The 26,275-nt window shown below is 55.6% G+C and overlaps 2 pseudogenes; one reads left to right on the top strand and one right to left on the bottom strand.

Moving 5' to 3' along the window:
• Positions 1–4,219: 4,219 nt before the first annotated feature.
• Positions 4,220–9,280, top strand: LOC115933281 (keratin, type I cytoskeletal 17-like; annotated as a pseudogene).
• Positions 9,281–11,726: 2,446 nt separating this feature from the next.
• On the bottom strand, positions 11,727–15,607 carry LOC115933282 (keratin, type I cytoskeletal 17-like; annotated as a pseudogene).
• Between the last annotated feature and the right edge of the window lie 10,668 nt (positions 15,608–26,275).

A 26,275-nucleotide genomic window follows, 5' to 3' on the forward strand; every position in this document is an offset into this window, starting at 1 on the left:
GCAAAGGAGGGTGGATGGAAGGGGAACATGGGCAGGGCCCAAAGAGCATCAGGTTGCCCGTTTCACCAGGCACCCCTGCTCCGGTGCAAGGGAGAGGCCGGCCAGGCCCCTATTCAGTGCCCCTCCTGGGCTCTGGCCCTGGCACCTAAACCCATCCCGCCATTCTCCGCAGCTCCACTGCCCCGCAGGCAGGAGCTGCCGGCGTGGAACCTGCGGGCTGCAGTGAGCAGTGGAGGCAGTAGCCGCTGCTCCCTGGATTACCGGGATGTTTTTCTTTGGCTTTTTTCTTTTTCTATTTTATTTTAGATTCAGAAGGTACACGTGCTTGTTTGTTATATGTATATCACATGCACAATGGGGGGGTTGAGCTTCTAGCATACCCATCACCCAAATATTGGAGGTTGTACCCAGTAGGTACGTTTTCGACTCTTCCCCCCAACTTTTTGAGTCCCCAGAGTGTATTCTCTCCATCTTCATGTCCATGTGTACCCATTGTTCTCACTTAATACATGAGAACATGCAATATTTGGCTGTTTCTGCATTAATTCACTTAGGATAATGACCTTCAGCTGCATCTGTGTTGCTGCAAAGGACATGATTTTGTTCTTTTTTATGACTGCCTAGTACTTTGTGGTGTATATGTACCACATTTTCTTTATTCAATGAACCGCTGGTGGATACTTAACCTTGGTTCCATGACCTTGCTGTTGTAAGTTATGCTGCGTTAAACATGGGAGTGCAGTGCCTTTTTATATAATGATTTCTTTCCGTTTGGGTAGATACCCAGTAGTGGGATTGCTGGGTCGAAAGGTAGTTGTACTTTTAGTTCTTTGAGATACCTCCCTACTTTTTCCATAGAAGTTGAACTAATTGACACCTACCGCCGCTTGCTGGAGGTTGAGGACGCCCAGTGAGTGTGCACCTGGGTACCTGCTGGGGCGGGCTGGGGGCCCGCTTCACCCAGGGAGAAGTTGGTGTCTGAGCACCAGCGAAGTTCAGGAGGTGTGAATGTGGGAACGTGTGGGGGGTCTGCAGGAGGTGAAACTGACCATGCAGGCTGGAGTCTGACTGAGGAGCCTTGAATGCCAAGTTAAAGCGTCTGGACTAGATCACGTAGGCAATGGGGAGCCATGGAGGGATTTGGAGCTGAAGAGGGGAATGAACATCAAGATATTTTAGAACATTCACTCTGGCTGCAGAGGGAGAAATGGATCAGAGGGGGCAGGGTGGGGCCAGAGAGATGCGTCAGGGGGCTGGAGTAGGGAGTCTGGCCAGAGAAGTCCTGCGGGGTGGAGGGGGGGTGGGGCAGCAGGGGAAGGAAGGTGGTGCACGCAGAAGAGAGGTTATAGCTCAAAACAGCAGGACTGGATGCCTGGATCTCAGGGTAAGCGTGGCTCACAGTCAGGACTCAGTAAGTGTCGGGTGAACACATATGAAGGAGTGGGCATTGATGGCCCTGGGTTTCTGGTTCCGATGACTGTGTGAGTGGTGATACCATCAGCCACAGGGTGAAGAGCAAGGTGGGTGGTGGTCGGGTTTGCAGGTGGGAAGGGTGATCAGGCCTTCAGCTGACAGTTTCCTGGAGTCTCCATGCTTAGTCACACGTTGCAGCTTTTTGCTCCCCGAAAATGGTGAAGTCCATCTATAGTCTAACGACAGTCTCTCCTGCTTTAATTGGGTCTATTTGTTGGGCCCTCTGGGATATGGAAAAACCACTTGCTCAGCTTCTCCTTGTAAATTCCTGGTGAGGGCCTCCAGGCCTACTGCTGTGCTGTTTCTTTTTTTTCTTCCTGCTGCGCTGAACCCCTGCCCTTTCATTCTTGGGCCTGTGCTAATTTCTGTGCATTCCCAACTGTGATTTTTCACCAGTTTGGGGGAACCTCCTCTGCCAGGTCCTGCTTCATGCCAGCAGTGCTGGCAGGAGCCTGGGCTGGCTGGCATCCCTGGGCTGATGGGTGCTCCTCTGCCTGCAGGCTGGCCACTCAGTACTCCTTGTCCCTGGCCTCGCAGCCCACCCGGGAAGGTAAGAAGTTGCCCTCTCCTGCTGTGTGGACCCCAAGGCAGGGGAGAGGCTGAGGACCCTTCTGTGTGGGAGACTGGGGGGACCACAGACTCGGGGGCAGGTGGGGGGAAGAGCTCCTGCCTGACGTTCCCTGTGCCTCCCTCCTCCATCGCCTGCAGCCACAGTGACCAGCCACCAGGTGTGCCATCACGGAGGAAGTCCAGGTTGGAGAGGTGGTCTCCTTCTGTGAGCAGGTCCACCTCTCCACCCACTGAGGCCCCTTTCTGCCTGTGACAGCCCCACCTCAAGGGCCATGGCACAGCCATCAGCTCCAGCTCCCAGCATGCTACTGCCATGCCCCGAGTGTCCATCTGGGCCCCGGTCCATGACCTGTTGTCTTTCTGTATCTACTTTCTGCAGCCCCTCACTGAGGAGGCCTCCTGGGTTTGTCCGGTGCCTGCTATTAAAGCTTTGCTCCAAGTTCAATGCCTCGTGTGATCTGGTCTGTTCATTGGTTTGGGGCAGTGTGGGCTGAGGGACTGGGGGAGGTGGATAGTTTATTGAGTGTTTGGGTATCAGCTTGTCACCTGCCAATCTGTTCTGCCCACTCCATCCAGGCCGGGGGCTCCTGGAAAGACGTGAAGGGAGGAGGCGAAAGGATTAAGGGTGGAGGGATGGGACAGCCCCTTGTATTGGGAAAAGTTTCTAAGAATCAGCCCCTGAGTCCCTGTCACCATGCCTTTTGGGGAGCACTCCCTGCCTCAGCCCAGGGCAGGTTCAAGAGCAGAAGGAGAGGGGCTCCGTGGGGAGGGGCTTCTGAAGGAGTGGTCCAGGGCATTGATGAGTGAGAGGGGGTGAGAGCGACGCAGGCAGCCTGGGAAACCAGACCGGCTCTGCCCAGCTCAGGGTGTGTGTGAGGCGGGGTGGCCGCTGTGCGTGTATGCATGGGGGGTGTCCTGTTTGCTTTGGTGGCTTGGCAGCCACTGGGCTATTGAGGAATCTCTCTCGGCTGCTGGTGGGGCTATCTGGGCCTGTCTGGGAAGTGGAAGCCATCGGCAGTCTGAAACATGACCACCTTCCACCCAGCGGGCCTGGTGGGACGCTGGGACCCAGGGCCGGCCTTGGGGTGGTGGGCAGGGCAGGATGGGGCTGTGGGGTGGGGCACATGGCCCACCTGAGGAGCCACATCTTGGGGAGCCTGGAGTGGGGAGGGGGCTGGCTGGGGTCTCTGTAAGAGCCTCTTCTTGGGCAATGTCCTTTAGGTTTCCTGTGGGCTGAGACCTGAGATAAATGCCCCTCACCTGACCCTGAGGTCTCTTGGGGTACAGAAGGGTGAGAGGAGTGGAAGGGGGCATCCCCCTCTCAGTTGGTTTAGATCCTCTCTTAGCACAGCCCACCATTTCCCCATCCTATAGCTGAGCCCCTCTTTGCCCACCCCAGCCTGGAGTGTAAACCTGGAGAAAGGTTTACACGAGGAGACTGGGTTAGCAAGGGCTTCTAGGGATGGGGCAGGGTCAGAAGCTGACTGGATGGAACTGTAGCCCCTAGAGTGCATTCCTGGGTGTCAGGCTCTGCAGAAGGGGCCAGTGTGGACACTGCACCCCTCTGGAGCCCCAATTTCTTTACCTGCGATGTGGGTTGGTCTCCAAGGCTTGATGGCATTTCTGTGCTGTGAGGTGGGCCTGGTGGGTTTGGGCTCAGTTTCCAAGGCAGGATAGGCTCTTGGTCCCCTCTTTCTCTTCAGCACCCAGCCCCGGGCCAGCACCATGGGTGGAGCAGTGTTGGGTGAAAGACAGCAACTTCAAGGGGGTCACCTGACACTGCAACCCATTTCCCCACCAGACAGGGTTGAGGCAGGCTGGGCTGGGGTGGTGGCTGCCTGGGAAGGCCTGGGGACGGTGAAGTCCTGCCTTCTCCTCTTCTCTGTATTAGGTCATGGGAAAGCATAGCTGGAGGGCCCGCCCGAATCACAGGTGACAGGCCTGAGAGCAGTGGTACGCACACGCACACGCACGGCACCCAGCACGAGGATTTGGAGAAATGAGGCAAATTCCTGATGATGGGTGGGGAGGGGGTCCCCAGCCACCTGGGAGCTAGCAGGTGGCCCGTGGTGATGAAAGCCCAGGGAAGCGTGTGAACCCCCACAGCCCTACACAACTTGGGGCCCCTCTCCTCCCCAGCCCTTCTCCTGTGTGCCTGCCTCCTGCCGCCGCCACCATGACCACCACCATCCACCAGTTCACCTCCTCCAGCTCCATCAAGGGCTCCTCCGGCCTGGGGGTGGCTCATCCCGCACCTCCTGCCGGCTGTCTGGCGGCCTGGGTGCCGGCTCCTGCAGGCTGGGATCTGCTGGTGGCCTGGGCAGTGCCCTCCGGGGTAGCAGCTACTCCAGCTGCTACTGCTTTGGCTCTGGCGGTGGCTATGGCAGCAGCTTTGGGGGCGTTGATGGGCTGCTGGCCGGAGGTGAGAAGGCCACCATGCAGAACCTCAATGACCGCCTGGCCTCCTACCTGGACAAGGTGCGCGCCCTGGAGGAGGCCAACACTGAGCTGGAGGTGAAGATCCGTGACTGGTACCAGAGGCAGGCCCCGGGGCCCGCCCGTGACTACAGCCAGTACTACAGGACAATCGAGGAGCTGCAGAACAAGGTAAGGTCTGCTGGTGGGAGGGGTCTCCGGGGGGCATGACTTCTTCCCCCCAACTCCTGCCCTGGCCAAAGGCATGGAGTCCAGCCATAGGGTCTCAGGGAGCCAAGGGTGGTTTGGCTGTGGCTTAGCTTCTGGGAACCTGCCTTGGGGCCCCTGTGTGGCCCACATGCCCCTTTTCTGGGGGCAGCAGGCTGAGTCAGGAACAAACAGGCCTCGTGGAGCCCCTTGGAGCCTCAGTTTCTCCCTGGTGGAGCTCCTCCACCTGGAGAGGTTGTAGGATGAGGCGGGAGGATGCAGATGTTGGGCTGGGCCCGTGGGCCGCTGGATGCATGGTGTCTTGCTCCTTTGGAGCAGGGGTCAGCAGGAGGGGGTTTTGGGAGATGTGGAGTGGGGGTGTCTGAGTGAGCTCCCGATAGCACCTGCTGCGGGGGGAGGCAGAAAGGAGGGGGCGGGACCTCAGGGTGGGGAAGGCCTCTGATGTGCCTTATTTGGGGATTTTTCTGGCTTCTCCTTTCCTCCTGCTGTCCCTTAAGACGGGCTCAGCAAACCGCAGGGGGCGGGGCTGCTGGCTGGCGCCCAGGGTTAGGGATTAGGAGGGGTCCTGACTTGTGATTTGGAACCACTCTTTGGTGAGGGCTCCTTTAGCCTCCTTTTGGGGGAGCCTGTCAGGGGCACCCCCTAGCTGACTGTAAAGCGAAGGGGTTGCCCACATCCCCTCCCTTGTTCTAGAATTCTGGGACAGCTTCTGCCCTGGGGACATTTTCCCTTTCTTTTCTGGTTGCCTCATACTCCCAGCCAGCTAGCTGTCTCTTCTCCTTTAAGGCTGAGCCTGGCATCGGGGTCTGGTGGGGTACTAAGTAGCAGGGGAAGAAGAGGCACCTTTCAGCCCTTCAGACTCCTGCTTGCCCCTCCTCTGCCAATAATACAGCACGGGGCAAGGGAGGGGCTGGGTGGCAGGGGAGGTGCTGGGCGGGAAGAGAGGCCCCCAGGCAGGAAGATCTGTTCAGAACCCTGGTGTGGGCTCAGCCACCCCCATCCAGTGACCTGACAACTCTCCCATCTCCTCAGATCCTCACAGCCACCTTGAACAATGCCAACATCCTGCTACAGATTGACAATGCCCATCTGGCTGCTGCTGACTTCTGCACCAAGTGAGTCCTAGCTGTGGGCTTGGGCAGCCTGGGCCAGCTGGGGGAGGATCTCAGGGTACCTACCCCTCCTGACCCCAGGACTCCTTGGTTGCTTGTGGCAAGGCCCAGGAGCTCAGGGTGGGGCAGTCCCAGGAGCCCCACCCCTTAGTCCAGGATGCAGTGAAGGCAGCCAGTTCTGAAGGTTGCTGGGCTCAGGCAGGGAATAGAAGAGAGGGAGGGGAGGCGGGAGGCAGAGAGAAGTAAGGAAGCTGGTGGGCGTGGGATCTGGCCCTGTGATGGTCCCGGGGCCCCGGGGCTGGAATTCATTTCCACTCGACCCTCTCATCAGCCCTTCCAACCCCTTAGAGTCCTGGCAAAATGAAGGCAGGTGAGCAGCCAGGACCTGGACCTGCAGGTCCGAGCAGCCTGGGCTGAAGTCCCTGCTTCCCACGGCAGGTTTGAGACAGAGCAGGCCCTGCGCCTGAGTGTGGAGGCCGCCATCAATGGCCTGCGCAGGGTGCTGGATGGGCTGACCCTGGCCAGAGCCGACCCGGAGATGCAGATTGAGAACCTCAAGGAGGAGCTGGCCTACCTGAAGAAGAACCACGAGGAGGTGAGGTGGCTGGGGCAGAAGGTCAAAGATGCTGAGGAGTGGGTGGCAGAGCCCTGGGGCTGGGCCATGGCTGAGGCCATGGGAGAGAGCAGAGCAGAGCAGGCGCACTGGGATTAGTCACCTTAGAGGGCTTCCCTGTCTGCAGAGCCCTGATCCTTGGGGTCCAGCGTGCAGGGCAGACTCCTCTTTGTACCACACTGCTTCTCGGTACCCAAGGAACCTCCCAGGGGCCCGCAGAGGCTCCCTCTACCTGCCCTGGCCTCCCTCACGAGGGCGGGGGATAAGTAAGGAAGTCTCCTTCTTGTCCCATTTCAAACTCTCAAAGCTGAACATCTACATAGAAGCTTGGAAATTAGAGGGGAAATGTTTGGGGCATAGGCCTAATAATTAGATTTTATTTTGGAGAGCCCTTGGTCTAATGGGGGAGATAGAGTCTGATGGTGGAGGCAATACTGAGCAGATGAATGAAAATCATTTAGAGGGTCAGACAGAGCAGAGGGAGAACAAAGGAGGGGTCCTTGTGGGGAGTGGGGTCCCCTCGTCGGGGAAGGCTTGGGAGTGAGAGGTCAGGATGGGTCCAGATGCGCACATCCACATCCCCTTTTTCCGTAGGAGATGAACGCCCTGCGAGGCCAGGTGGGCGGTGAGATCAATGTGGAGATGGACGCTGCCCCAGGCATGGACCTGAGCCGCATCCTGAACGAGATGCGTGAGTAGTACGAGAAGATGGCAGAGAAGAACCGCAAGGATGCCAAGGATTGGTTCTTCAGCAAGGTGGTGGCTGCTGCAGGCCAGAGGTCTCTCTTCGGGGCTGGGGCTCAGGGGCCTTAGCACTGACAGTAAGCCCACAGCCAGGTGTCTTGGAGGTGCCCCCTCCTCAGCAAGCTGCGTGGACCACAGGGTCACGCGCTGCATCAACAGACCTGGAGCTGAGCTCAAGCTGGGATCTGGGGGGTGGGTGGGGAGGTAGGGAGCCCCCACAGAATAAAGGCAGAGGGTAAAGACCTTGGGAGTCGCCACCTCTCTCTCAAGAAGTCAGGAACTAGCAGCAAGAGCCAGGCTACATGTTCTGGCTGGTTCTCAAGTTTCCGGTCTGTGCCTCCCACACGCAGGGATTAACCATAGAAAGTTAACATTTCAAATTTCTGGGCTTTGGGATGTGGGAAGCTGGTGAGAAGGCACCACTCTCTCCATAGTTAGATTTGGGAGGAGGCCTGACTTGGGAGAGGGATCCAGGCTCACACCACCCTGTCCTGTGTCCTGTCTGCAGACAGAGGAACTGAAACGCGAGGTGGCTACCAACAGCGAACTGGTCCAGAGCGGCAAGAGCAAGATTTCGGAGCTCTGGCGCACCATGCAGGCCTTGGAGATCGAGCTGCAGTCCCAGCTCAGCATGGTAGGAACAGCCCTGTGCATGGGGGTGGGCCCCGAAGAGGACACTGACAACCCTCACTGACCCCTGGTCTTCCTGGCGTCCTACAGAAAGCATCCCTGGAGGGCAACCTGGCGGAGACTGAGAACTGCTACTGCATGCAGCTGTCCCAGATCCAGGGGCTGATCGGCAGTGTGGAGGAGCAGCTGGCCCAGCTTCGCTGCGAGACGGAGCAGCAGAACCAGGAGTACAAGATCCTGCTGGACGTGAAGACGCGGCTGGAGCAGGAGATCGCCACCTACCACCGCCTGCTAGAGGGCGAGGATGCCCAGTGAGTGAGGGAGCCTGGGGTCAGGGCTGCGGACCTCTTGGCAGGGGTGGGGCTCTCAGACTCACATCTAATTTCCTCTCTGTTTTCATTTTTTTTCTTTCAGCCTGACTCAGTACAAGAAAGAACATAAGCATCTTCGTGGCTGAGGCCCTGGGGATTAGGTGCATTGGACAGGCAGCCCACCTGCACATTGCCGGGGCAGGGTCCTCAGGAGCTCCAGGAGCTGATGGCTGCCCCTCAGCAGGGGTGGGAGAAGTGACCCATTAGCACTGAGGATTGATACTCAGGAAAAGATCAAATGAGAGAGACGCTGTCTGGTCTGATGGGGGTGGGCCAGGGAACCGGTCCTTACCTTGGAGATCCTAGTCTGATGGAGGAGACAGGTCCCAGCTCTGGAGATTGTCATCTGATGGGAAGATAGGAACATGGTCTCATGATCTTTGTTCTTGACAGCTTTCAGATGAGCAAAAGCAGTCCTGTCTCTGGGGACTCTAGCCTGATGGGAGATAGGGACATGGTCCTTGTCCTCCAAATTTCAGTCTGATGGAGAAGACATGATCCTAGCCCCAGGGTTCCTAGTCTAATGGAGGAGATAGGGGCCTGGTTTTTGTCTTGGTGATCCCAGTCTGATGGGGGAGATGGGAGCAAATCTATGTCCTGGAGACTGCAGAGAAATGGAGACGGATTTCATGGAGTCTACATGGCTCCTCCCTGGCAGGACACACTGGGTCAGAATCAAATAACCTATCTGGGGAGGCAAGACTCACACAGGGCCACCGGCAGAGGGATGGGATGGAAGGGAGGCGGTGGCAGGGACAGGAGGGATGTGTGTGCAGTGTGATGTCGAGGTGCCAGTGGAGGCACTCACAGCACCTGGGGGAGGACAAGAGAGAGAGCCGGCTCCTGTCCATGAGGGCTAGGGGGCAAGCGAGGGTCTCCTGGCCCCTACCCACTTTAAAGCGCCTGCTTCTCCTGCAGCGGTGACCACCCATCAGGTGGGTACCATTGTGGAAGAGGTCCAGGATGGCAAGGTCATCTCCTCCCATGAGCAGGTCCACCAGACCACCCGCTGAGGCCTCAGCTTCCCCGGCCAGCCCCCCAGGAGGCAGGGAGGCAGCTGCCCCATCTGCCCCGCAGTCTCCAGCCTCTCCAGCCTCAGCCCCCTGCTTCAGTCCCTTCCCCATGCTTCCCTGCCTGATGACAAGAAAGCTCGTTGACTCAGCTATGAAATGTGTCCTTGTTCTGGCCTCTGAAGTGGGCACTAGGGACAAAAGGGTGAAATGGGAAGGAGTGAGGGTGAGGAGAGATGGTGCTTGGATACCTACTGTTGTTGACCGGCAGGTCAGGGGTCAGCTTAGACCAGCATAAAGAATAAGTCTGGGGAGAGTTTGGAGGGGGGTGCTCGCATCTCCCAAGGGCTGGAGATTTTCAGGGGGTGGTCCAGGCTGCGCTAGACCCGGGGTGGAGTCGGTGTATCAGGTGTCGTCCTAGGTGGCCACTGCTTGCCCTGTGAGTAGCTCTGTGACCTCAGGAAGTTAGGCAGTCACTTCCCCTCACTGAGCTTTGCTTTCTCATCCATAAATGGATGGGAAGATCTCAGGTGTGGGAGCCTGAATCCTCAGAGATGACTCACTCAATCAGTTGCTCCTCCCGGTCCTGTGGGCTGTGCCCTCCCCCTAGATGGGGCAGGAGGTGGTCAAGGGCTGGGATAAGCACAAAGGGAGGGTGGGTGGGGGAGGCAGGCTGGGTGGTTGGGGCCCAGACACCTGTGTGAGTCTCAGGAAATCCCCGAGAGGGGCTCACATTGCCTCCACCCTGGGAATGTGAGTGGGAGGCTGGTGTTTTCAGGGAAGGCTATGGACCCCAGGCAGGTATGGGAGAAAGGGTGGGGCCTCTCTCAGGAATGTTTCCTCACATGGTCAGCTGTTGCTCAGGATGCAGACGGGGCAGAGTGGGGGGGCACTGCCGATGGGGTGGCTGTGCCCAGGGAGTAGTGCCACTCTCCCTGGCGGTCTGGATCCTCTTTGGTTCCCCACTAGGGACAGGGGTGGTGTGAGGGAGGGTAGAAACTGCCTCCTAGGAAAATGAGAAGGAACAGCCCTGCTCCAGCCACTCCCGGCACACTCTGAGCACCAGCCCCAGCTCTTGCTGGTGGCAGCAAACGTGGCTGTGGGGAGCAGTCTGTGGGAGGTGAGCCTGATACCTGGAAATCTTCCTTCTAGTAAATCTGGAAACTGCCAGGCAGGTTGGCCTGCTTTCCTGGTTTTCTTCAAGCAGGGGGTTAGTGGGAGGAGGGTGCCTCCACGTCATCACTGCTGGACCTGTGGTGTCTCTGCTGCTGCAGAATTAGACCAGGGCCCCCAATCACCCTCTCTCTCCTGGTGCCTGGAGGCCCAGGCCCAAGGAGAATGGGAGTGACCAGAGCCCTCTGAGCCTGGGTTGGTGGGGGTTTGGGACTGGGAGAGGCCAGGGATGGGGGTGGGTACTGACCACTGGGGTATGGGTGACTTTGGGCTGGTCACAGGCCCTCCCTGGACCTTGGAGCTATGACATCCCGACATCCCGGGAGAGTGTTTCTCTCTGCAGGGGAGATGGCTGCCTGGAGTCAGGGACTTGTGCCTGCAGTGGCCTCTGCACGACTCAAAGCAAGGGCAGGCTGTGCTCCATCGGAGGCTGATGTCTCCCTGCTCTCTGGTGCCATGGAGGGCAGGAGGGCAGCCCTCATGGACAGGAGCCGGCTCTCTCTCTTGTCCTCCCCCAGGTGCTGTGAGTGCCTCCACTGGCACCTCGACATCACACTGCACACACATCCCTCCTGTCCCTGCCACCGCCTCCCTTCCATCCCATCCCTCTGCCGGTGGCCCTGTGTGAGTCTTGCCTCCCCAGATAGGTTATTTGATTCTGACCCAGTGTGTCCTGCCAGGGAGGAGCCATGTAGACTCCATGAAATCCGTCTCCATTTCTCTGCAGTCTCCAGGACATAGATTTGCTCCCATCTCCCCCATCAGACTGGGATCACCAAGACAAAAACCAGGCCCCTATCTCCTCCATTAGACTAGGAACCCTGGGGCTAGGATCATGTCTTCTCCATCAGACTGAAATTTGGAGGACAAGGACCATGTCCCTATCTCCCATCAGGCTAGAGTCCCCAGAGACAGGACTGCTTTTGCTCATCTGAAAGCTGTCAAGAACAAAGATCATGAGACCATGTTCCTATCTTCCCATCAGATGACAATCTCCAGAGCTGGGACCTGTCTCCTCCATCAGACTAGGATCTCCAAGGTAAGGACCGGTTCCCTGGCCCACCCCCATCAGACCAGACAGCGTCTCTCTCATTTGATCTTTTCCTGAGTATCAATCCTCAGTGCTAATGGGTCACTTCTCCCACCCCTGCTGAGGGGCAGCCATCAGCTCCTGGAGCTCCTGAGGACCCTGCCCCGGCAATGTGCAGGTGGGCTGCCTGTCCCATGCACCTAATCCCCAGGGCCTCAGCCACGAAGATGCTTATGTTCTTTCTTGTACTGAGTCAGGCTGAAAGAAAAAAAATGAAAACAGAGAGGAAATTAGATGTGAGTCTGAGAGCCCCACCCCTGCCAAGAGGTCCGCAGCCCTGACCCCAGGCTCCCTCACTCACTGGGCATCCTCGCCCTCTAGCAGGCGGTGGTAGGTGGCGATCTCCTGCTCCAGCCGCGTCTTCACGTCCAGCAGGATCTTGTACTCCTGGTTCTGCTGCTCCGTCTCGCAGCGAAGCTGGGCCAGCTGCTCCTCCACACTGCCGATCAGCCCCTGGATCTGGGACAGCTGCATGCAGTAGCAGTTCTCAGTCTCCGCCAGGTTGCCCTCCAGGGATGCTTTCTGTAGGACGCCAGGAAGACCAGGGGTCAGTGAGGGTTGTCAGTGTCCTCTTCGGGGCCCACCCCCATGCACAGGGCTGTTCCTACCATGCTGAGCTGGGACTGCAGCTCGATCTCCAAGGCCTGCATGGTGCGCCAGAGCTCCGAAATCTTGCTCTTGCCGCTCTGGACCAGTTCGCTGTTGGTAGCCACCTCGCGTTTCAGTTCCTCTGTCTGCAGACAGGACACAGGACAGGGTGGTGTGAGCCTGGATCCCTCTCCCAAGTCAGGCCTCCTCCCAAATCTAACTATGGAGAGAGTGGTGCCTTCTCACCAGCTTCCCACATCCCAAAGCCCAGAAATTTGAAATGTTAACTTTCTATGGTTAATCCCTGCGTGTGGGAGGCACAGACCGGAAACTTGAGAACCAGCCAGAACATGTAGCCTGGCTCTTGCTGCTAGTTCCTGACTTCTTGAGAGAGAGGTGGCGACTCCCAAGGTCTTTACCCTCTGCCTTTATTCTGTGGGGGCTCCCTACCTCCCCACCCACCCCCCAGATCCCAGCTTGAGCTCAGCTCCAGGTCTGTTGATGCAGCGCGTGACCCTGTGGTCCACGCAGCTTGCTGAGGAGGGGGCACCTCCAAGACACCTGGCTGTGGGCTTACTGTCAGTGCTAAGGCCCCTGAGCCCCAGCCCCGAAGAGAGACCTCTGGCCTGCAGCAGCCACCACCTTGCTGAAGAACCAATCCTTGGCATCCTTGCGGTTCTTCTCTGCCATCTTCTCGTACTACTCACGCATCTCGTTCAGGATGCGGCTCAGGTCCATGCCTGGGGCAGCGTCCATCTCCACATTGATCTCACCGCCCACCTGGCCTCGCAGGGCGTTCATCTCCTACGGAAAAAGGGGATGTGGATGTGCGCATCTGGACCCATCCTGACCTCTCACTCCCAAGCCTTCCCCGACGAGGGGACCCCACTCCCCACAAGGACCCCTCCTTTGTTCTCCCTCTGCTCTGTCTGACCCTCTAAATGATTTTCATTCATCTGCTCAGTATTGCCTCCACCATCAGACTCTATCTCCCCCATTAGACCAAGGGCTCTCCAAAATAAAATCTAATTATTAGGCCTATGCCCCAAACATTTCCCCTCTAATTTCCAAGCTTCTATGTAGATGTTCAGCTTTGAGAGTTTGAAATGGGACAAGAAGGAGACTTCCTTACTTATCCCCCGCCCTCGTGAGGGAGGCCAGGGCAGGTAGAGGGAGCCTCTGCGGGCCCCTGGGAGGTTCCTTGGGTACCGAGAAGCAGTGTGGTACAAAGAGGAGTCTGCCCTGCACGCTGGACCCCAAGGATCAGGGCTCTGCAGACAGGGAAGCCCTCTAAGGTGACTAATCCCAGTGCGCCTGCTCTGCTCTGCTCTCTCCCATGGCCTCAGCCATGGCCCAGCCCCAGGGCTCTGCCACCCACTCCTCAGCATCTTTGACCTTCTGCCCCAGCCACCTCACCTCCTCGTGGTTCTTCTTCAGGTAGGCCAGCTCCTCCTTGAGGTTCTCAATCTGCATCTCCGGGTCGGCTCTGGCCAGGGTCAGCCCATCCAGCACCCTGCGCAGGCCATTGATGGCGGCCTCCACACTCAGGCGCAGGGCCTGCTCTGTCTCAAACCTGCCGTGGGAAGCAGGGACTTCAGCCCAGGCTGCTCGGACCTGCAGGTCCAGGTCCTGGCTGCTCACCTGCCTTCATTTTGCCAGGACTCTAAGGGGTTGGAAGGGCTGATGAGAGGGTCGAGTGGAAATGAATTCCAGCCCCGGGGCCCCGGGACCATCACAGGGCCAGATCCCACGCCCACCAGCTTCCTTACTTCTCTCTGCCTCCCGCCTCCCCTCCCTCTCTTCTATTCCCTGCCTGAGCCCAGCAACCTTCAGAACTGGCTGCCTTCACTGCATCCTGGACTAAGGGGTGGGGCTCCTGGGACTGCCCCACCCTGAGCTCCTGGGCCTTGCCACAAGCAACCAAGGAGTCCTGGGGTCAGGAGGGGTAGGTACCCTGAGATCCTCCCCCAGCTGGCCCAGGCTGCCCAAGCCCACAGCTAGGACTCACTTGGTGCAGAAGTCAGCAGCAGCCAGATGGGCATTGTCAATCTGTAGCAGGATGTTGGCATTGTTCAAGGTGGCTGTGAGGATCTGAGGAGATGGGAGAGTTGTCAGGTCACTGGATGGGGGTGGCTGAGCCCACACCAGGGTTCTGAACAGATCTTCCTGCCTGGGGGCCTCTCTTCCCGCCCAGCACCTCCCCTGCCACCCAGCCCCTCCCTTGCCCCGTGCTGTATTATTGGCAGAGGAGGGGCAAGCAGGAGTCTGAAGGGCTGAAAGGTGCCTCTTCTTCCCCTGCTACTTAGTACCCCACCAGACCCCGATGCCAGGCTCAGCCTTAAAGGAGAAGAGACAGCTAGCTGGCTGGGAGTATGAGGCAACCAGAAAAGAAAGGGAAAATGTCCCCAGGGCAGAAGCTGTCCCAGAATTCTAGAACAAGGGAGGGGATGTGGGCAACCCCTTCGCTTTACAGTCAGCTAGGGGGTGCCCCTGACAGGCTCCCCCAAAAGGAGGCTAAAGGAGCCCTCACCAAAGAGTGGTTCCAAATCACAAGTCAGGACCCCTCCTAATCCCTAACCCTGGGCGCCAGCCAGCAGCCCCGCCCCCTGCGGTTTGCTGAGCCCGTCTTAAGGGACAGCAGGAGGAAAGGAGAAGCCAGAAAAATCCCCAAATAAGGCACATCAGAGGCCTTCCCCACCCTGAGGTCCCGCCCCCTCCTTTCTGCCTCCCCCCGCAGCAGGTGCTATCGGGAGCTCACTCAGACACCCCCACTCCACATCTCCCAAAACCCCCTCCTGCTGACCCCTGCTCCAAAGGAGCAAGACACCATGCATCCAGCGGCCCACGGGCCCAGCCCAACATCTGCATCCTCCCGCCTCATCCTACAACCTCTCCAGGTGGAGGAGCTCCACCAGGGAGAAACTGAGGCTCCAAGGGGCTCCACGAGGCCTGTTTGTTCCTGACTCAGCCTGCTGCCCCCAGAAAAGGGGCATGTGGGCCACACAGGGGCCCCAAGGCAGGTTCCCAGAAGCTAAGCCACAGCCAAACCACCCTTGGCTCCCTGAGACCCTATGGCTGGACTCCATGCCTTTGGCCAGGGCAGGAGTTGGGGGGAAGAAGTCATGCCCCCCGGAGACCCCTCCCACCAGCAGACCTTACCTTGTTCTGCAGCTCCTCGATTGTCCTGTAGTACTGGCTGTAGTCACGGGCGGGCCCCGGGGCCTGCCTCTGGTACCAGTCACGGATCTTCACCTCCAGCTCAGTGTTGGCCTCCTCCAGGGCGCGCACCTTGTCCAGGTAGGAGGCCAGGCGGTCATTGAGGTTCTGCATGGTGGCCTTCTCACCTCCGGCCAGCAGCCCATCAACGCCCCCAAAGCTGCTGCCATAGCCACCGCCAGAGCCAAAGCAGTAGCAGCTGGAGTAGCTGCTACCCCGGAGGGCACTGCCCAGGCCACCAGCAGATCCCAGCCTGCAGGAGCCGGCACCCAGGCCGCCAGACAGCCGGCAGGAGGTGCGGGATGAGCCACCCCCAGGCCGGAGGAGCCCTTGATGGAGCTGGAGGAGGTGAACTGGTGGATGGTGGTGGTCATGGTGGCGGCGGCAGGAGGCAGGCACACAGGAGAAGGGCTGGGGAGGAGAGGGGCCCCAAGTTGTGTAGGGCTGTGGGGGTTCACACGCTTCCCTGGGCTTTCATCACCACGGGCCACCTGCTAGCTCCCAGGTGGCTGGGGACCCCCTCCCCACCCATCATCAGGAATTTGCCTCATTTCTCCAAATCCTCGTGCTGGGTGCCGTGCGTGTGCGTGTGCGTACCACTGCTCTCAGGCCTGTCACCTGTGATTCGGGCGGGCCCTCCAGCTATGCTTTCCCATGACCTAATACAGAGAAGAGGAGAAGGCAGGACTTCACCGTCCCCAGGCCTTCCCAGGCAGCCACCACCCCAGCCCAGCCTGCCTCAACCCTGTCTGGTGGGGAAATGGGTTGCAGTGTCAGGTGACCCCCTTGAAGTTGCTGTCTTTCACCCAACACTGCTCCACCCATGGTGCTGGCCCGGGGCTGGGTGCTGAAGAGAAAGAGGGGACCAAGAGCCTATCCTGCCTTGGAAACTGAGCCCAAACCCACCAGGCCCACCTCACAGCACAGAAATGCCATCAAGCCTTGGAGACCAACCCACATCGCAGGTAAAGAAATTGGGGCTCCAGAGGGGTGCAGTGTCCACACTGGCCCCTTCTGCAGAGCCTGACACCCAGGAATGCACTCTAGGGGCTACAGTTCCATCCAGTCAGCTTCTGACCCTGCCCCATCCCTAGAAGCCCTTGCTAACCCAGTCTCCTCGTGTAAACCTTTCTCCAGGTTTACACTCCAGGCTGGGGTGGGCAAAGAGGGGCTCAGCTATAGGATGGGGAAATGGTGGGCTGTGCTAAGAGAGGATCTAAACCAACTGAGAGGGGGATGCCCCCTTCCACTCCTCTCACCCTTCTGTACCCCAAGAGACCTCAGGGTCAGGTGAGGGGCATTTATCTCAGGTCTCAGCCCACAGGAAACCTAAAGGACATTGCCCAAGAAGAGGCTCTTACAGAGACCCCAGCCAGCCCCCTCCCCACTCCAGGCTCCCCAAGATGTGGCTCCTCAGGTGGGCCATGTGCCCCACCCCACAGCCCCATCCTGCCCTGCCCACCACCCCAAGGCCGGCCCTGGGTCCCAGCGTCCCACCAGGCCCGCTGGGTGGAAGGTGGTCATGTTTCAGACTGCCGATGGCTTCCACTTCCCAGACAGGCCCAGATAGCCCCACCAGCAGCCGAGAGAGATTCCTCAATAGCCCAGTGGCTGCCAAGCCACCAAAGCAAACAGGACACCCCCCATGCATACACGCACAGCGGCCACCCCGCCTCACACACACCCTGAGCTGGGCAGAGCCGGTCTGGTTTCCCAGGCTGCCTGCGTCGCTCTCACCCCCTCTCACTCATCAATGCCCTGGACCACTCCTTCAGAAGCCCCTCCCCACGGAGCCCCTCTCCTTCTGCTCTTGAACCTGCCCTGGGCTGAGGCAGGGAGTGCTCCCCAAAAGGCATGGTGACAGGGACTCAGGGGCTGATTCTTAGAAACTTTTCCCAATACAAGGGGCTGTCCCATCCCTCCACCCTTAATCCTTTCGCCTCCTCCCTTCACGTCTTTCCAGGAGCCCCCGGCCTGGATGGAGTGGGCAGAACAGATTGGCAGGTGACAAGCTGATACCCAAACACTCAATAAACTATCCACCTCCCCCAGTCCCTCAGCCCACACTGCCCCAAACCAATGAACAGACCAGATCACACGAGGCATTGAACTTGGAGCAAAGCTTTAATAGCAGGCACCGGACAAACCCAGGAGGCCTCCTCAGTGAGGGGCTGCAGAAAGTAGATACAGAAAGACAACAGGTCATGGACCGGGGCCCAGATGGACACTCGGGGCATGGCAGTAGCATGCTGGGAGCTGGAGCTGATGGCTGTGCCATGGCCCTTGAGGTGGGGCTGTCACAGGCAGAAAGGGGCCTCAGTGGGTGGAGAGGTGGACCTGCTCACAGAAGGAGACCACCTCTCCAACCTGGACTTCCTCCGTGATGGCACACCTGGTGGCTGGTCACTGTGGCTGCAGGCGATGGAGGAGGGAGGCACAGGGAACGTCAGGCAGGAGCTCTTCCCCCCACCTGCCCCCGAGTCTGTGGTCCCCCCAGTCTCCCACACAGAAGGGTCCTCAGCCTCTCCCCTGCCTTGGGGTCCACACAGCAGGAGAGGGCAACTTCTTACCTTCCCGGGTGGGCTGCGAGGCCAGGGACAAGGAGTACTGAGTGGCCAGCCTGCAGGCAGAGGAGCACCCATCAGCCCAGGGATGCCAGCCAGCCCAGGCTCCTGCCAGCACTGCTGGCATGAAGCAGGACCTGGCAGAGGAGGTTCCCCCAAACTGGTGAAAAATCACAGTTGGGAATGCACAGAAATTAGCACAGGCCCAAGAATGAAAGGGCAGGGGTTCAGCGCAGCAGGAAGAAAAAAAAGAAACAGCACAGCAGTAGGCCTGGAGGCCCTCACCAGGAATTTACAAGGAGAAGCTGAGCAAGTGGTTTTTCCATATCCCAGAGGGCCCAACAAATAGACCCAATTAAAGCAGGAGAGACTGTCGTTAGACTATAGATGGACTTCACCATTTTCGGGGAGCAAAAAGCTGCAACGTGTGACTAAGCATGGAGACTCCAGGAAACTGTCAGCTGAAGGCCTGATCACCCTTCCCACCTGCAAACCCGACCACCACCCACCTTGCTCTTCACCCTGTGGCTGATGGTATCACCACTCACACAGTCATCGGAACCAGAAACCCAGGGCCATCAATGCCCACTCCTTCATATGTGTTCACCCGACACTTACTGAGTCCTGACTGTGAGCCACGCTTACCCTGAGATCCAGGCATCCAGTCCTGCTGTTTTGAGCTATAACCTCTCTTCTGCGTGCACCACCTTCCTTCCCCTGCTGCCCCACCCCCCCTCCACCCCGCAGGACTTCTCTGGCCAGACTCCCTACTCCAGCCCCCTGACGCATCTCTCTGGCCCCACCCTGCCCCCTCTGATCCATTTCTCCCTCTGCAGCCAGAGTGAATGTTCTAAAATATCTTGATGTTCATTCCCCTCTTCAGCTCCAAATCCCTCCATGGCTCCCCATTGCCTACGTGATCTAGTCCAGACGCTTTAACTTGGCATTCAAGGCTCCTCAGTCAGACTCCAGCCTGCATGGTCAGTTTCACCTCCTGCAGACCCCCCACACGTTCCCACATTCACACCTCCTGAACTTCGCTGGTGCTCAGACACCAACTTCTCCCTGGGTGAAGCGGGCCCCCAGCCCGCCCCAGCAGGTACCCAGGTGCACACTCACTGGGCGTCCTCAACCTCCAGCAAGCGGCGGTAGGTGTCAATTAGTTCAACTTCTATGGAAAAAGTAGGGAGGTATCTCAAAGAACTAAAAGTACAACTACCTTTCGACCCAGCAATCCCACTACTGGGTATCTACCCAAACGGAAAGAAATCATTATATAAAAAGGCACTGCACTCCCATGTTTAACGCAGCATAACTTACAACAGCAAGGTCATGGAACCAAGGTTAAGTATCCACCAGCGGTTCATTGAATAAAGAAAATGTGGTACATATACACCACAAAGTACTAGGCAGTCATAAAAAAGAACAAAATCATGTCCTTTGCAGCAACACAGATGCAGCTGAAGGTCATTATCCTAAGTGAATTAATGCAGAAACAGCCAAATATTGCATGTTCTCATGTATTAAGTGAGAACAATGGGTACACATGGACATGAAGATGGAGAGAATACACTCTGGGGACTCAAAAAGTTGGGGGGAAGAGTCGAAAACGTACCTACTGGGTACAACCTCCAATATTTGGGTGATGGGTATGCTAGAAGCTCAACCCCCCCATTGTGCATGTGATATACATATAACAAACAAGCACGTGTACCTTCTGAATCTAAAATAAAATAGAAAAAGAAAAAAGCCAAAGAAAAACATCCCGGTAATCCAGGGAGCAGCGGCTACTGCCTCCACTGCTCACTGCAGCCCGCAGGTTCCACGCCGGCAGCTCCTGCCTGCGGGGCAGTGGAGCTGCGGAGAATGGCGGGATGGGTTTAGGTGCCAGGGCCAGAGCCCAGGAGGGGCACTGAATAGGGGCCTGGCCGGCCTCTCCCTTGCACCGGAGCAGGGGTGCCTGGTGAAACGGGCAACCTGATGCTCTTTGGGCCCTGCCCATGTTCCCCTTCCATCCACCCTCCTTTGCATCTTTCTGTGCCTGGGGTCCCCATAGGAAGCGGTCACATCCAGACTCACCAGGCCTGAGATGCTGGAGGATGGAGAAGCGCTTGCCACGGGAAAAATCCTCCAGGAACACATGAACAAAACTTCGCCTGCACCTGGGACATCCTTCTCTACGGCTGGCCTATGAGGCAAGTGTTCTGCACACGCTCCTTGGCTAACTCCAATGCAGAGGAGCACATGAGCCCAACCTCCACGGCAGGTGCAGATCTTTGCCTCCCTTTTATAATGTCTGTATTCAAATGACATACCCTGGAAGCCTCTTTCTGATAGGATGAGAGCAGACTCTGTACTACAACACAGATTGGATAAGTCTCCAACTCTGATTAGTTAAGATTATCCAGTCAGAGCAGGAGACTATTATCCAATAAGAGTTGTCGAAAAAAGTTCCTTCTCACCCAATCAAAACCAAGCTTCCAAGATACAGCGGTTGCGTACAGCCGTTATAAAAGGGAGGCGAAGGCCCATTCCGCCATTTTCTCTTCGTGGAGGGTGGGTTTGCGTGGTCATCTGAGCTGTGGTCGTCATGGACCGGAAGCGTGTGCGGTGCGCCTGCCTTGAGGCCAGCATCAGGGAAGGGTGTCCCAGGTGCAGGCGAAGCTTCCTTCAGGTGCTCCTGGAGGACTTTTGGCTCGCAAGCGCTTCTCCATTCTCCCAACGTCTCGGGCCTGGTGAGTCTGGATGTGAGCGCATCCCACGGGGCCCAAGGCACAGAGAGAGAGAGGAACGGGGTGGAGGGAGGGAAGCGTGTGCAGGGGCCAGGAGCGCCAGGCTGCTCGGGCTTCCCGGCCCCCGCAGCCCACCAGGAGCTGTGGCCCCGCGCTCGTGCCAAGGCAGAGGCCCGCCCTCCTGCTGCTGGCGCTGTCACCTCCCTGTGCTCCTGCCTCCTGAGTCCCTGAGGGCCTCCTGTCATCTGGAACTGGAAATGTTAGTGAAGTGACGTTTTGTGAATATTTGTTGGCCTTTGCGTCTTTGTCTTCATTTTCAGTGCTGGCTTTTCTGTTGGGTCATTTGTATTCTTACGTTGATTTGAAGAATTTAAAAAGGTATTCTATAAATTAATCGTTTATGGGGTCGTTTGTAGTGCAGATAGTTGTTTCTTAGTCTGGTCATTGTACCTTAATTATATTTCACATTTCTTTCTTGCTGGTAAATAAGAAACTAATTGATTTTATAGATTGATTTTGTATCGTGTTACCTGGCTTAATTCACATATTCATAGCCACCATTTTTGGATTGTGGTGGGTTTTTCATGTACTTATGTACATGTAGTTATGTACTTAACGTACTTAAATACTTACGTACTTAGTGTCAGCCACGCGTGTGTCTCCATCCTTGTGCCTGAAGCCTGTATCTTCTCGCCAGTATCACCATCCCGTAATGACTGAAGCCCACGTCTGCCCTTGTGTATTGTCACCTGGTCTGTCCTCTGCCTGCACTTTATGCCTCCTGTCAGAAGTCTCCATTTCTTGGTCCTGCAGCCCGTGCCAGCCGTGTGAGTCTCCATCCTGTGTGCTTGCAGCACATTGCTTGCCTTGAATGTTGCCATCTCCTTAGCCTTCAGGCAGTAGCAGTCCTCCAGTGCCTCAATCCCTGTGTTTGCAGCCCATTCTGATGTTTTTGTCCGTCTGTCCCTTGAGCTTCTGCCCATGCCAGCTTATGTTTGCTACATTCTCTGTCCCCCTAATCCGTGTCCACAGTCAGTGTTTTCATCCATGCTTTTTGGGCCATGTCTGCACTCGTGTGTCTCCTTCCCCTGTGCCTTCAGCCCATTTCTGTCCTTTTTCTGGATCATTTCTCCCGGGAGACTATGCCCGAAACTCGTATCCCCAGTGTTTGTACGTGCAGCCAGTCTATTTCGTTGAGTATCTCCGTCTGTTGTTACTGCAGCAGAGGCCTGTCATTGAGTGTGCCTGCTTCCCATGCCTGTCTTCCTGTGTCTCCAGCCCTTGTCCATGCAGCCCACATTAGGACTCTTGTGACTCCACCCTTCAGCCTACAGCCACATCTACCTTCGGGTATCTTTATCTCTGTGCCCCCGCCCACGCCAACCTTCACCTACTCCTCTATCCTGCACCTGTACCCGTGTCAGTCCCTGGTGTGCCTCTCTGCCATGCAGCTGTAGCCAGCGAGCTCCCTTTCTGTCTGGATCCCCTGTGATTGTAGCCCAGGTCTTCTCTCCTGTGCCTGCAGCCCGTGTCTGCCCTTGAATGTCCCCATCCTCTGTGCTTGTCACCCATTGGCCAGGCCTAGCATGTTTCCACTCTGTGCCTACGCCCATGTCTGCCTCCAGGGTCTCCACTCATGGTGCCACAGTTTGGTTCCCGGTCCCTATCCTCCTGGGGTGGATTCTGGCATTGTGTTGGGAGGGAGAAGGTGACCCATGAAAGCGAAGCCTGGAATGATGTAATGGGCAAGGAGGCTGCCATTCAGCAGGCTGCACAGTGGCAGAGAAGACATGGCCAGTCAGAATCCTCCCTGCATCGGGGCACTCACGTGGGGCTGTGCCTGGTGTGGGGAGTAAGGGGAAGCTGGAGTAGGAGGTCTGGAGCCACCTGGCCCTCTTGGGCCTGAGACCCTCCCCACTGCAGGGGCTCCATCACTTCCCTGGTGGTCCTGCCTCCTGGGATCCTGCCCCGCAGTGTTTCTGCAGGGATCCTCTCACCTGGAACTTGCAGTGGCGGGTTTCATGTGAGGTAGAGTTTAGCAAATGTTTATTGGCTTCTGGGCCTTACTTTTCTTCATATGCTTTGCTCATTTTGTGCGTGTTTTTGTAGGGTCCTTTTTTTATATTTATTTGAAGGGTTTATCTTAAATCTGCAAATTGATCCTTTATTGGCTCATTTTTGTCATAGATACCTGTTCTCTAGTTTGATCATTATTTCCTGTTGGTTTCATACTAGTATATAGTAATCTGGTTGATAACAATAATGTATCCAGTAAGTTATTAATTGAAACAGTTTTGGGGTTTTCAGGGATTGTCTAGGCATGTAATAGTGTCATATACACATAATGACAATTTTTTTGGTTTAAAAATTAATCCTAATGCCTTTTTATTTCCTACTGTATTGTTTCTGCACTACAATGCTGATTAAAGAGTGATAGCAGGCATCCTCGTCTGGTCTTGCACTGGGGGAAAAAGCTTCCCATAATTCTCTGTTAGTTATGTTATTTGTTATTGGCTAGTATTAGACTTTATCAGATTTCATCAAATTAAGGAAGTTGCTTTTTTTTTTTTTTTTGAGATGGAGTCTTGCTCTTGTTGCCCAGGCTGGAGTCCAGTGGCTCGCTCTCAGCTCACTGCAACCTCCACCTCCCAGGTTCAAGCGATTCTCCTGCCTCAGCTTCCCAAGTAGCTGGCAGGGAGAACGCAGCTGCAGCCTAGACCTAGCCCAGATAGTAAATTAGCAGGGCTGGGAGTCTCTGTCATATCAGCAGTCATATGTCTTAAAACCAGAATCTACCCAGATTATATATATATATATATCTTGTATCTGCCGCTGCCATTACCTTCTTTTCACTTTATGTCAAAAAAAGGAAAAGAATCCCAGCACTGAGGCAGGAGGATTGCTTGAGCCCAGGAGTTTAAGTCTGCAGTGAGCTGTGATAGCACCACTCCACTCCAGCCTGGGTGACAGAGGGAGACCCTGTCTGAAAAAAAGAAAAGAAAAGAAAACCTGTCATGTTACTGACCAGTAATAGGGGCTCCCAAAGTATAAACTCGCCTCAGACCCCTGTTTGTTCTTCCTGCTACCCTGTCCGTTCTGCCTCTGCCCGGTTCCAAGGCTGGACCATACCATGAAGGAAGGCCCCTTGGTTACAGCCTCCCCAGCCCGTCAGCCATGCTGCCAAGAACACTGGAAAGAGTGAAAAGCTAGAGGGAGGTGGCTGCCTGCAGGAGGTTTAGCATAAAGGAAATAGGAATGGTAACAGGAAATTGAAGAAAACAGTTAAAAAGAGCAGTCATTCAAGAAGGACTCCACTGATGCCACCTGTGCTGTCCCCCACCTGACAGAAATGGACTGAGGCAGCTGCCAGAGTGGATATGCAAAGGCAATTCACATGTTCATTAGTGCCCTTTTATAATGTAACCTAGTCATAATGAGATTGCAGGGAAGAGATGGAAAATAAGATGTTTCCAATCTTGATCATAAGAATAGTATTTCCTGCTGGCGTGATTGTGTGTGTGTGAATATTTTGGATTAGTTTTCAAAACATTTTACATTTGATGAGACCCAAAACTCATTTTGCCTGGAGTAATTTTTATTCATTGTTAAATCTCTGTAAAGTTAGAAATATAAATATGTGTCTGCTTTATTTACTCTTCACAAAATATGGTGTCTAGACCTGTTTGTCTATGATGCCTCATAGGCTTGTTCTCTCAGAATTAGGAAGCCAAAAAAAAGTGGTGAAAGTCAGATGGTTCATAGTCTTTTTGAAAACCAGTAGCCATGCGCATTTTACTTAAAATAACTTTCTTTTTACCTCACCAAAGTACAGCATGATAGGTTATGTTCAATCCCTCTCTCTCTCCGTGTGTGTGTACATATATATGTATTTTATTTTAGACTGAGGGGGTACATGCGCAGGTTTGTTACATTGGTATATTGTGTGATGCCGAGGTTTGGGGTACAATTGATCCCATCACTCAAGTAGTGAGCATAGTATACAATGGTTAGCTTTTCAGGCCTTGTCCCCGACCCTGCCTCACCCCTTTCAGGGTCCCCAGTGTCTGTTGTTCCCATCTTTGTGTCTCTGTGTGCTCTATGTTTAGCTCCCGTTTATAAGTGAGAACATACAGTATTTGGTTTTCTGTTCCTGCCTTAGTTTGCTTAAGATAATGGCCTCCAGCTGCATCCATCTTGCTGCAAACGACATGGTTTCCTTCTTTTTTATGGCTGTGTAGTATTTCATGGTGTATATGTACCGTATTTTCTTTATCCAGTCTATCATTGATGGGTATTTAGGATCATTCCATGTCTTTGCTATTGTGACTAGTGTTGGAATAAGCATATGAGTACACATGTCTTTTTGGTACAATGATTTGTTTTCTTTTGGGTACGTATCCAGTAATGAGATTGCTGGGTCGAATGGTAGCTCTGTTTGAAGATCTTTGAGAAATCTCCAAACTGCTTTCTACGCTAGCTAAACTAATTTACATTTCCACCAACAGTGTATAAGTGCTCCCTTTTCTCTACAGCCTCACCACCATCTGTTATTTGTTTGACTTTTCAGTAGCCATTCTCACTAACGTGAGAAGGCATCTCGTTGTGGTTTTGATTTGCATTTCTCTGATGGTGAGTGATGATCAGCATTTTTTCATGTTTGTTGGCCACTTGTATGTCTTCTTTTGAGAAGTGTCTATTCATGTCCTTTGCCCATTTTTTAATGGGGTTATTTGTTTTTTGCTTGTTGATTTAAGTTTTTCTTATAGATTCCGGACATTAGATACATCGTTTGTGAATATTTCTCCCATTCTGTAAGTTGTCTGTTTACTCTGTTGATAGTTTTCTTTGCTGTGCAGAAGCTCTTTAGTTTAATTAGATTCCACCTATTTTGGTTGTTATTGCAATTGCTTTTGGGGACTTAAGCCAAAAATTCTTTGTCAAGGCCAATGTTGAGAAGGGTAGCCCCAGGTCCTCATTGTGTGGATGGGGACACGGAGGCTCCAAGGAGCAGTGACTCAGCCCTTGTCCCGGAGCCTGGGGGGTCAGTAGTGGAGACGGGCACTGGAGGGGAGTGGGCCCCACTTCCGTGCTGGGAAGAGCAACCAACCCCCCCCCCCCCCACCTCAGGCTCCAGGCAGGGCTATCTCTCCCTCCTGTAGAGCCTGGGGTCCACAATTACTGATGGCGCGAGTGAGGAGGGGTCAGAGTGTGGGAAGGACCAGAGACAGCCCCAGACTGTGCCCCTCTGCTGGGGAAGAAGCCCTGGAGATCACAAAGTGAGTGGGTGGGAGGCTCAGGAGGCCAGAATGGGGGAGCCCCCTGGTGTGCCCAGAGAGCTGAGCCAGTAGAGGCAGTGGTTGCCAGGGGTGGTGGGGAGACTTCAGTAACTTTGTCCAAGGACCCCAAGTGGGCCCAGGATGCTGGGGACGTGTGCCTGGGCTGGATTGGGGACCCAGCTATGGGACTCAAGGAGGGACTCACAGTTCGTCCACACACTCCCTGCCCACTGCACAGAATGTTTCAACTCCTGTCATCAAGGCAGAAGCTGCGGATCTGTGGTTGCCCTATGGAGCTGCCACACCTGGTCTCATGTGATGGACACACACATAGGACTCTCAGGCCAGGCCCATGCCAGTGGTAGCTGCCTCCAGACCCCCCTTGCAGGGGTTGACCTGGCAGCATGTCTTGTAGGGAGACAGATGTGGTGGAGGACACTCATCTATGGCATGACATCGCTCTGTGTCTG

The sequence above is a fragment of the Gorilla gorilla genome, chromosome 4 (assembly GCF_029281585.2).
Source record: "Gorilla gorilla gorilla isolate KB3781 chromosome 4, NHGRI_mGorGor1-v2.1_pri, whole genome shotgun sequence".
Taxonomy (NCBI): Eukaryota; Metazoa; Chordata; class Mammalia; order Primates; family Hominidae; genus Gorilla; species Gorilla gorilla.